Source organism: Pseudophryne corroboree, chromosome 8 (assembly GCF_028390025.1).
Source record: "Pseudophryne corroboree isolate aPseCor3 chromosome 8, aPseCor3.hap2, whole genome shotgun sequence".
NCBI lineage: Eukaryota > Metazoa > Chordata > Amphibia > Anura > Myobatrachidae > Pseudophryne > Pseudophryne corroboree.
In genome coordinates, this window is record NC_086451.1 from 230,982,126 (window position 1) to 230,992,463 (window position 10,338).

Consider the following 10,338-nt stretch of genomic DNA (forward strand, 5'->3'; position numbering starts at 1 on the left):
CGAATCGTGTTTCGACCTGTTCAGTCCCCGCTATTTTTATTTGACAAGTCGGGGAATTCAACTTGTCGAATAGTACGTGAATCGGCGGTATAGCTGCCGATTCACGTACTTTTGAGTGAAGCGGGGACAAATTCGACAGGATTTGGCCCCATTTCCGACCATCTCAGTCCGACATAAAAAAATGTCGGACTGAGATGTGAGACTCAGAGGAGGAGAGGGGGGACAGCCGCAGGACATACAGGGGAGAGAAGCGCTACAGCACAGCGCTGCATCAGGATGTCTCACAGCCGCGCAGCTCACGGCAGCGTCCTCCCTGCTCCAGCAAGTGAGGTCACGCTTGCTGGAGCCGGGTGGACACTGCCGTGAGGTCGGGCGGCTGTGTGACATCTTCCTGCAGCGCTACTGTAACGCTGATCTCCTCCGTCTGCCCGCGGCTGTCTCCCCGCGGCTCCCCCCCCCCCCCTCCTCCTCTGGGTCCCTCATCTCAATTCGAAAAGTCGAATTGAGATAAGATTGAATAGGGGTTGTTGGATCCATTCCGACAAATGCATGTCGGAATGGATCCGACCCTAATTGAATATACCCCTAATATAGTTCAGCATTTTTTACTATACTGTGCATGAACAGAGAACAGGATTATACTCCTTGTTCATATAATTGTATTAAGTGTGAGTTACAGTAACACACCTACAGTCCATTATACTGCCTGATTGATCATCATCTTGTATATACTCTGAGTCATTATGTACTCACAAGTATTTGCATAACGAGTTCTTCTGATAAAACCAGTAATTTGACAAATCAAATTCCTGTATACGGGTTAAATGATTATTATTACAGTGAAACGTTTCCTTATACAGGTTGAGTATCCCATATCCAAATATTCCGAAATACGGAATATTCCGAAATACAGAATTTTTTGAGTGAGAGTGAGATAATGAAACCTTTGTTTTCTGATGGCTCAGTGTAAACAAACTTTGCTTAATACACAAAGTTATTAAAAATATTGGCAAAAATAACCTTCAGGCTGTGTGTATAAGGTGTATATGAAACAAATGTATTCTGTGCTTAGACTTATGTCCCATCGCCATGATGTCTCATTATGGGATGCAATTATTCCAAAATACAGAGAAAGCCGATATCCAAAATACTTCTGGTCCCAAGCATGTTGGATAAGGGATACTCAACCTGTAGTAATGTATGTGTTTATGGCTTCATCCGCACTGACCTCTTTCTACTCCCACCCACAATCAATGCTGTAAAGCTGGGCACACACCTATACAATTGTCACCACTACTTCCAATTCCCCTCCCACTCATGAGACAAAAGAGAGTGTACACGTCTTCCATCATGTTTTATTGGAAGAGAACGGGTCACATCTGTAGATCAGGTTATATGGGCGTCCCGATACTCATCATATGGCGAGATAGATTGTAAAGGTGTGTACGCACCAATCAGCACTTTGATCGGGACGTCTGATCATAAGTAATATCCAAAGTAAAATATGATTGGAAGTATGATTGCACAAGTGTGTACCCAGCCTTACAGGGGGTTGGGGTTCTGGGTCCTAAACATATCCACTTTATTTCACAGTCAGGATTCTGTACCTGTAGCACAAGTAGCCAGATTTGATTATTACAGCGAAGGCAGATTATGATCAGGGACGTAGAGAGCAACGCCGGGCCCAGGTACTGCATTGGTGGTGGGGGTGGGGCCTAAACAGGGGGGCGTGTCCATGTTCCCTACAAATAATACATATTACCACAAAACTCATTGTGGACCTGCGCAGTCCACAAGGGGGCGTCGTTCAGATCCTCAGCCAATGCCATCTTCCCAGTGATATTCGGGAAAATCTCGCTAGTGCACTAGAGATAGACAAGACTTTGCTTATACTATGCGGCTCCATCTTCCTGAAGATGTCAATGGGAAGATGGTGCCACGAAGGAGGAGGGCCCTGTTTCCCGGATCTAGGTAAGTATACTCGAGGGGATTGGGTTAAGCCCAGGTGATTCGTACCCCCCCCCCCACACACACACACCTCTCGGCGCCTATGATCTACCTCTATGCAGAGGCGGAACTACCATTGGTGCAGCAGGTGCATTGCACCAGGGCACCTAAGGACTAAGAGGCCCACTGCAGCTACCCCCAAGTGCAGACCACTGTGAGCAATGTCAGATGAAAGGCTGTAGAAAGCAGGGTGGCCCCACCTGCCTTTTATCTTAAGGAGGCAGGGCTGACCTTATGTGTGCCGAACTGATAGAGGGATCCGGCCACCTATCAGCACTGATAATCACAGCCACTTACTGCCTCTAACTAACAGACAGATATACATTATTTCTAATTCACTGCTGTCTGTGACTTACAGTACAGGCAGCTCACACCCAGAGTATTAGGCACTATCAGAGTCTGCCTGACCGAGTGCCATGCTGAGGAAAGCACAAAGGGCGGGGGTCCCTGTCACAGACAGCGCAGAGGCTGCGGTATTCCTGCCCTCACCAAGATACATGTCCACTGTTCTCCGCACCACATAGAACATTGTGTTTGTATACCTGCCACCCTCTACTTCCCCTTGGCTTCCATTCTCACCCTCTGCCTCTCTATGTAAACCTCTGCCTCCCCTGCCTTACGCTGTCATCCTCTGCCTCTCCCTGTCACCCATTGGCGTGTGGCATACTGTGAACTTAGGTAGGGGTGGAGGAAGGGGGCCCAAATTATATTTTTGCACCTGGGCTCACCACTCACAAGTTCCGCCACTGCCTCTGTGTGACGGGATCCGGTCTCTAGGTCGACAGTAACTAGGTCGACAGGGTCTCTAGGTCGACATGTTCTAGGTCGACAGGTCAAAAGGTCAACATGGAGTTTTTCACATTTTTTTAACCTTTTCATACTTCAACGATCCACGTGGACTACGATTGGAACGGTAATCTGTGCCGAATGAAGCAGTAGCGGAGCAAGGTACCTTCGCGAGCCACGCGAGGGGACACGGTGCACTAATTGGGGTTCTCGGTCACTCTACGAAGAAAACAACACCAAAAAAACATAAAAATCTCATGGCGACCTTTTGACCTGTCGACCAAGAGACCCTGTTGACCTAGTTACTGTCGACCAATAGCGGTCAGCCTAGACACTGTCGACCTAGTTACTATCTACCTTCCATACCACACGCCTGTGTGACATACAGAAGTTACTACTAGTAAAACGTGTCCTCATCTATAGCGCTTTACAGAACTTTTACCTTCTCGTACATTTCTCCCTTCCAATTTAGCAGCATCCGTGTCATTCGCTACACAGTCCCTACAGAGGAATCCGGAAGATAGGGGATGAAATAATAAGGGAAGGGGAATATACAATATTCCAAAAACAACACCTGACAAACCAGAGGAATACTTTGAAAGTAAGTAAACAAGGTTCAGTTTAATTCACAATACTAAAAGAACAATAATACACATTTCTCATAAACTGCAGAGGTAAGATACTAAAGCAGAGAAAAAATAAGAATTTACTCACCGGTAATTCTATTTCTCGTAGTCCGTAGTGGATGCTGGGGACTCCGTAAGGACCATGGGGAATAGACGGGCTCCGCAGGAGACTGGGCACTCTAAAAGAAAGATTAGGTACTATCTGGTGTGCACTGGCTCCTCCCTCTATGCCCCTCCTCCAGACCTCAGTTAGGGAAACTGTGCCCGGAAGAGCTGACACTACAAGGAAAGGATTTGGAATCCAGGGTAAGACTCATACCAGCCACACCAATCACACCGTACAACTAGTGATAACCATACCCAGTTAACAGTATGAACAACAACTGAGCCTCATTCAACGGATGGCTCATAACAATAACCCTTTATTAAGCAATAACTATATACACGTATTGCAGAAGAAGTCCGCACTTGGGACGGGCGCCCAGCATCCACTACGGACTACGAGAAATAGAATTACCGGTGAGTAAATTCTTATTTTCTCTGACGTCCTAGTGGATGCTGGGGACTCCGTAAGGACCATGGGGATTATACCAAAGCTCCCAAACGGGCGGGAGAGTGCGGATGACTCTGCAGCACCAAATGAGCAAACTCAAGGTCCTCCTCAGCCAGGGTATCAAACTTGTAGAACTTAGCAAATGTGTTTGAACCCGACCAAGTAGCAGCTCGGCAAAGTTGTAAAGCCGAGACCCCTCGGGCAGCCGCCCAAGAAGAGCCCACCTTTCTTGTGGAATGGGCTTTCACTGATTTTGGATGCGGCAATCCAGCCGCAGAGTGAGCTAGCTGAATCGTGCAACAGATCCAGCGAGCAATAGTCTGCTTCGAAGCAGGAGCGCCAACCTTGTTGGCTGCATACAGAATAAACAGCGAGTCAGACTTTCTGACTCCTGCCGTCCTGGAAACATAGATTTTCAAGGCCCGGACTACGTCCAGCAACTTGGAGTCCTCCAAGTCCCTAGTAGCCGCAGGCACCACAATAGGTTGGTTCAAATGAAACGATGACACCACCTTAGGAAGAAATTGGGGACGAGTCCGCAATTCTGCCCTGTCCACATGGAAGATCAGATAGGGGCTTTTACATGACAAAGCCGCCAATTCTGACACCCGCCTAGCCGATGCTAAGGCCAACAACATGACCACTTTCCACGTGAGATATTTTAACTCCACGGTTCTAAGTGGCTCAAACCAGTGGGATTTCAGGAAATCCAACACAACGTTAAGATCCCAAGGTGCCACTGGTGGCACAAAAGGGGGCTGAATATGCAGCACTCCCTTTACAAACGTCTGAACCTCAGGCAGTGAAGCCAGTTCTCTTTGAAATAAAATGGATAGGGCCGAAATCTGGACCTTTATGGACCCTAATTTTAGGCCCATAGTCACACCTGACTGTAGGAAGTGCAGGAATCGGCCCAGCTGGAATTCCTCTGTAGGGGCCTTCCTGGCCTCACACCAAGAAACATATTTTCGCCATATACGGTGATAATGCTTTGCTGTCACGTCCTTCCTAGCCTTTATGAGCGTAGGAATAACTTCATCCGGAATGCCTTTTTCCGCTAGGATCCGGCGTTCAACTGCCATGCCATCAAACGCAGCCGCGGTAAGTCTTGGAACAGACAGGGCCCCTGCTGCAACAGGTCCTGTCTGAGAGGCAGAGGCCATGGGTCCTCTGTGATCATCTCTTGAAGTTCTGGGTACCAAGTCCTTCTTGGCCAATCCGGAACAATGAGTATAGTTCTCACTCCTCTTTTTCTTACTATTCTCAGTACCTTGGGTATGAGAGGAAGAGGAGGAAACACATATACCGACTGGAACACCCACGGTGTCACTAGTGCGTCCACAGCTATCGCCTGAGGGTCCCTTGACCTGGCGCAATATCTTTTTAGCTTTTTGTTTAGGCGGGACGCCATCATGTCCACCTGTGGCCGTTCCCACCGATTTGCAATCTGCTCGAAGACTTCTTGATGAAGTCCCCACTCTCCCGGGTGGAGGTCGTGCCTGCTGAGGAAGTCTGCTTCCCAGTTGTCCACTCCCGGAATGAACACTGCTGACAGTGCTTGTACGTGATTCTCCGCCCAACGAAGAATCCTTGTGGCTTCCGCCATCGCCACCCTGCTTCTTGTGCCGCCCTGTCGGTTTACATGGGCGACTGCCGTGATGTTGTCTGACTGAATCAGCACTGGTTGGTCTCGAAGCAGGGGCTCCGCTTGACTCAGGGCGTTGTATATGGCCCTTAATTCCAGTATGTTTATGTGCAGACAAGTCTCCTGACTTGACCACAGGCCCTGGAAGTTTCTTCCCTGAGTGACTGCCCCCCATCCGCGGAGGCTTGCATCCGTGGTCACCAGGACCCAGTCCTGTATGCCGAACCTGCGGCCCTCGAGAAGATGAGCACTCTGCAGCCACCACAGAAGAGACACCCTGGCCCTCGGGGACAGGGCGATCAGCCGATGCATCGGAAGATGCGATCCGGACCACTTGTCCAACAGATCCCACTGAAAGATCCTGGCATGGAACCTGCCGAAGGGAATGGCTTCGTATGACGCTACCATCTTTCCCAGGACTCGCGTGCAGTGATGCACCGACACCTGCTTTGGTTTCAGGAGATCCCTGACCAGGCTCACTAACTCCTGAGCCTTCTCCTCCGGGAGAAACACCTTCTTCTGTTCTGTGTCCAGAATCATACCCAGGAAGGGCAGACGCTGCGTAGGAATCAGCTGCGACTTTGGAATATTCAGAATCCAGCCGTGCCGTAGCAACACTTCCTGAGAGTGTGCTACGCTGATCAACAACTGCTCTCTGGACCTCGCTTTATGAGGAGATCGTCCAAGTACGGGATAACTGTAACTCCTTGCTTCCGGAGAAGTACCATCATCTCCGCCATTACCTTGGTAAAGACTCTCGGTGCCGTGGATAGACCAAACGGCAACGTCTGGAATTGGTAATGACAGTCCTGTACCACAAACCTGAGGTACTCCTGGTGGGGCGGATAAATGGGGACATGCAAGTACGCATCCTTGATGTCCAGAGATACCATAAAATCCCCCTCTTCCAGGCTGGCAATGACCGCTCTGAGCGATTCCATTTTGAACTTGAACCTTTTCATGTAAATGTTCAAGGATTTAAAATTTAGAATAGGTCTTACCGAACCGTCCGGTTTCGGTACCACAAACAGTGTGGAATAGTAACCCCTTCCCTGCTGAAGGGGGGGGGGTACCATTATTATCACTTGCTGGAGGTATAGCTTGTGAATAGCCGCCAGGACTATCTCCCTCTCCATGGGAGAAGCTGGCAAGGCGGATTTTAGGTAACGGTGAGGGGGCGTCCCTTCGAATTCCAGCTTGTATCCCTGAGATACAATTTGTATAGCCCAAGGATCCACTTGTGAGCGAACCCACTGGTTGCAGAAATTTCTGAGACGCGCCCCCACCGCTCCCGGCTCCGCCTGTGGAGCCCCAGCGTCATGCGGTGGACTTAGTGGAAGCAGGGGAGGACTTTTGTTCCTGAGAACTGGTTGCATGGTGCAGCTTCTTTCCTCTACCCCTGCCTCTGGCAAGAAAGGATGCACCTCTGACTCTCTTCCTTTTTTGAGAACGAAAGGACTGCATTTGGTAATACGGTGCTTTCTTAGGCTGTGAGGAAACCTGTGGCAAGAAAGTCGACTTTCCAGCTGTCGCTGTGGATACGAGGTCCGAGAGACCGTCCCCAAACAATTCCTCACCCTTATAAGGCAAAACCTCCATGTGTTTTTTAGAGTCGGCATCCCCTGTCCATTGCCGAGTCCATAAGACCCTCCTGGCAGAAATGGACATTGCATTAATTCGAGATTCGAGGCAAATGTCCCTCTGGGCATCCCGCATATATAAGACGACGTCTTTAATATGGCTAAGGGTTAGCAATACGGTATCCCTGTCCAGGGTATCTAACTCCTCTGACAGAGTATCTGTCCATGCTGCTACAGCACTGCACATCCAAGCTGAAGCAATAGCCGGTCTCAGTAGAGTACCAGAGTGTGTATACACTGACTTCAAGATACCTTCCTGCTTCCTATCCGCAGGGCCACCCTTTTAGATAAGCGCGTCAGGGCCTTGTCAACCCTAGGGGAGGATTCCCAGAGTAACCTATCCGTTGGCGGGAAAGGGTACGCCATTAGTATTCTCTTGGGAATCACCACTTTCTTATCAGGGGAAGACCACGCTTCTTCACATAACTCATTTAATTCATGTGACGGGGGAAAAGTCACTGGCTGCTTTTTCTCCCCAAACATATTTACCCTCTTGTCAGGGACAGGGTCAGCCTCTGAAATGTGTAATACATTTTTTATTGCAATAATCATGTATCGGTTGGCCTTAGTCATTTTGGGCTGTAATAGTGCCTCATCATCGTCGGCGCTGGAGTCGGATTCCGTGTCCACATCTGTGTCAACCAACTGAGATAGTGGGCGTTTGAGACGCTGACGGCCTCTGAGGCGCCTGGGCAGGCCCGGGTTGAGAGCCCGGCTGTCCCCCGGCAGCAACATCATCAAATCTCTTGTGTAATGAGTTAACATTGTCATTTAAGACCTTCCACATATCCATCCAATCAGGTGTCGGCACCGACGGGGGCGACACCACATTTATCTGCACTTGCTCCGCCTCCACGTAACCCTCCTCATCAAACATGTCGACACAGCCGTACCGACACACAGCACACACACAGGGAATGCTCTGACTGAGGACAGGACCCCACAAGGTCTATGGGGAGACAGAGAAAAGAGTATGCCAGCACACACCACAGCGCTATATAACACAGGGATACACACTACCAGAAGTGATTTTTCCCAATAGCTGCTGTATAATTACACCTTTTGCTTAAATCTATGTGCCCCCCCTCTCTTTTTACCCTCTTAGTGCCAGGAGACTGCACGGGAGAGCCTGGGGAGCGTCCTTCCAGCGGAGCTGTGAAGAGAAATGGCGCTGGTGTGCTGAGGAAGAAGGCCCCGCCCCCTCCGCGGCGGGCTTCTGTCCCGCTGTTTCTGACTAAAAAATGGCGGGGGTTTTACACATATACAGTCCCAGGCTGTATTATGTGTCTTTTTATGCCAAAGGTATTCTAATTGCTGCCCAGGGCGCCCCCCCAGCGCCCTGCACCCTACAGTGACCGGAGTGTGTGGTGTGCAGTGGGAGCAATGGCGCACAGCTGCGGTGCTGTGCGCTACCTTAATGAAGACAGGAGTCTTCAGCCGCCGATTTCATCACCAACTTCTGATCTTCTGGCTCTGCGAGGGGGACGGCGGCGCGGCTCCGGACGACCGAGGACCTCTGCCTGTGTTCGAACCCTCTGGAGCTAATGGTGTCCAGTAGCCTAAGAAGCGCAACCTAGCTGTGAACAGGTACGTTTGTTTCTCTCCCCTCGGTCCCACGTAGTAGTGAGTCTGTTGCCAGCAGATCTCACTAAAAATAAAAAACCTAACTATTACTTTCTTTACTAGCAGGCTCAGGAGAGCCCACTAGGTGCATCCAGCTCTGGCCGGGCACAGATTCTAACTGAGGTCTGGAGGAGGGGCATAGAGGGAGGAGCCAGTGCACACCAGATAGTACCTAATCTTTCTTTTAGAGTGCCCAGTCTCCTGCGGAGCCCGTCTATTCCCCATGGTCCTTACGGAGTCCCTAGCATCCACTAGGACGTCAGAGAAAATAAAAAAGAATCAGGAATGGACATGTTAGTTAATATTTCATATAGTATATCAATATATACAGTCCCATCACACGGCTGAGCAGGAAGCATTGGGTGATTATTGCACTGTGGGTAATCCGTACATAGGGGCGATCTCTCCCCACCTCTTGTAACTGGCTGCTTCCAGCACTTGCTCTGCTCTGGACATGAAGACCAGGATGAGAGTTATCACATCGCCCTCTGCGAAATGAGACAAATCTGGCTCCGTGCCGAAGTAACGTTGGTACAGTTCTGGAAGGGAGTACCGCCGTTTGACTGTGTTTGGACGGTTCTGATTATCCAGGTATCTTAAAGCTGGTAAGTAATCCAGGCACAGCATGGAGCTAGGGAAATCGCGCTGGTGTTGCAGTAGTTCTGTCTTCAGTAGGGGAAAGTCATATGAAAATCCATTATGGGCAACCAGGCAGACAGGCTGGGCCTGACGATTCACAAACTCATTGACGGTGTTAATGAGAGTCTCCTCGAACAACTGCTTCTCACAAGTGGTCAGTTGTTCATTGCTGAGACCGGTGATTTCTGCAGCCTTCTGAGTGAGGGGCTTCCCTGGATCTACACACAGAGAAAGCTTGTCTAGCACTCGGGGTAACTGCAGCTTTCCTGAATCATCATGGACTGGGTTCCTCAAAGAGGACACATGGACAGCCACCAGAGACAGCTCTGTTATCTTAGGATCATCTTGGTTTAGGCCTGTGGCTTCCAGGTCCAAGAGGTTCTCACCAAACTGCCCATAACTGTGGCCTGTAAAAAATATTTTAGAAAATAACTATCAGATGTTTGCAGAATATATCCAATTTCTTCTCTTCACTAGAAACTGCTCTCGGTGACCAATCTAATGCTGAATAAAGTGACAATACTGATCTCTTAAACTGGCCACACACCAGCAGATCCTGCCATACAACCGGGTCCAGGGGGCATTTATTAAAGTACGGAGAGTGCTAAAGTGTAGCACAAACCAATCAGCTATTAACATTTCAGCCTATAACATGACAGTTAGGAGCTGATGGGTTAGTGCTTTATCTCTCTCCGATCTTTGATAAATACCCCTATTAATGTCTGATTTAGCCACATACAGATTACTTTAGCCTGTTACTGTGGTCTGAATATGATCCTTCAAGACCATTATCATCTTTTGCCAACATACTGGATACTG

The 10,338-nt window shown here is 49.2% G+C and overlaps 1 pseudogene; it reads right to left on the bottom strand.

The window, feature by feature from the left end:
* Positions 1-9,165: 9,165 nt before the first annotated feature.
* On the bottom strand, positions 9,166-9,917 carry LOC134947645 (three prime repair exonuclease 2-like; annotated as a pseudogene).
* Between the last annotated feature and the right edge of the window lie 421 nt (positions 9,918-10,338).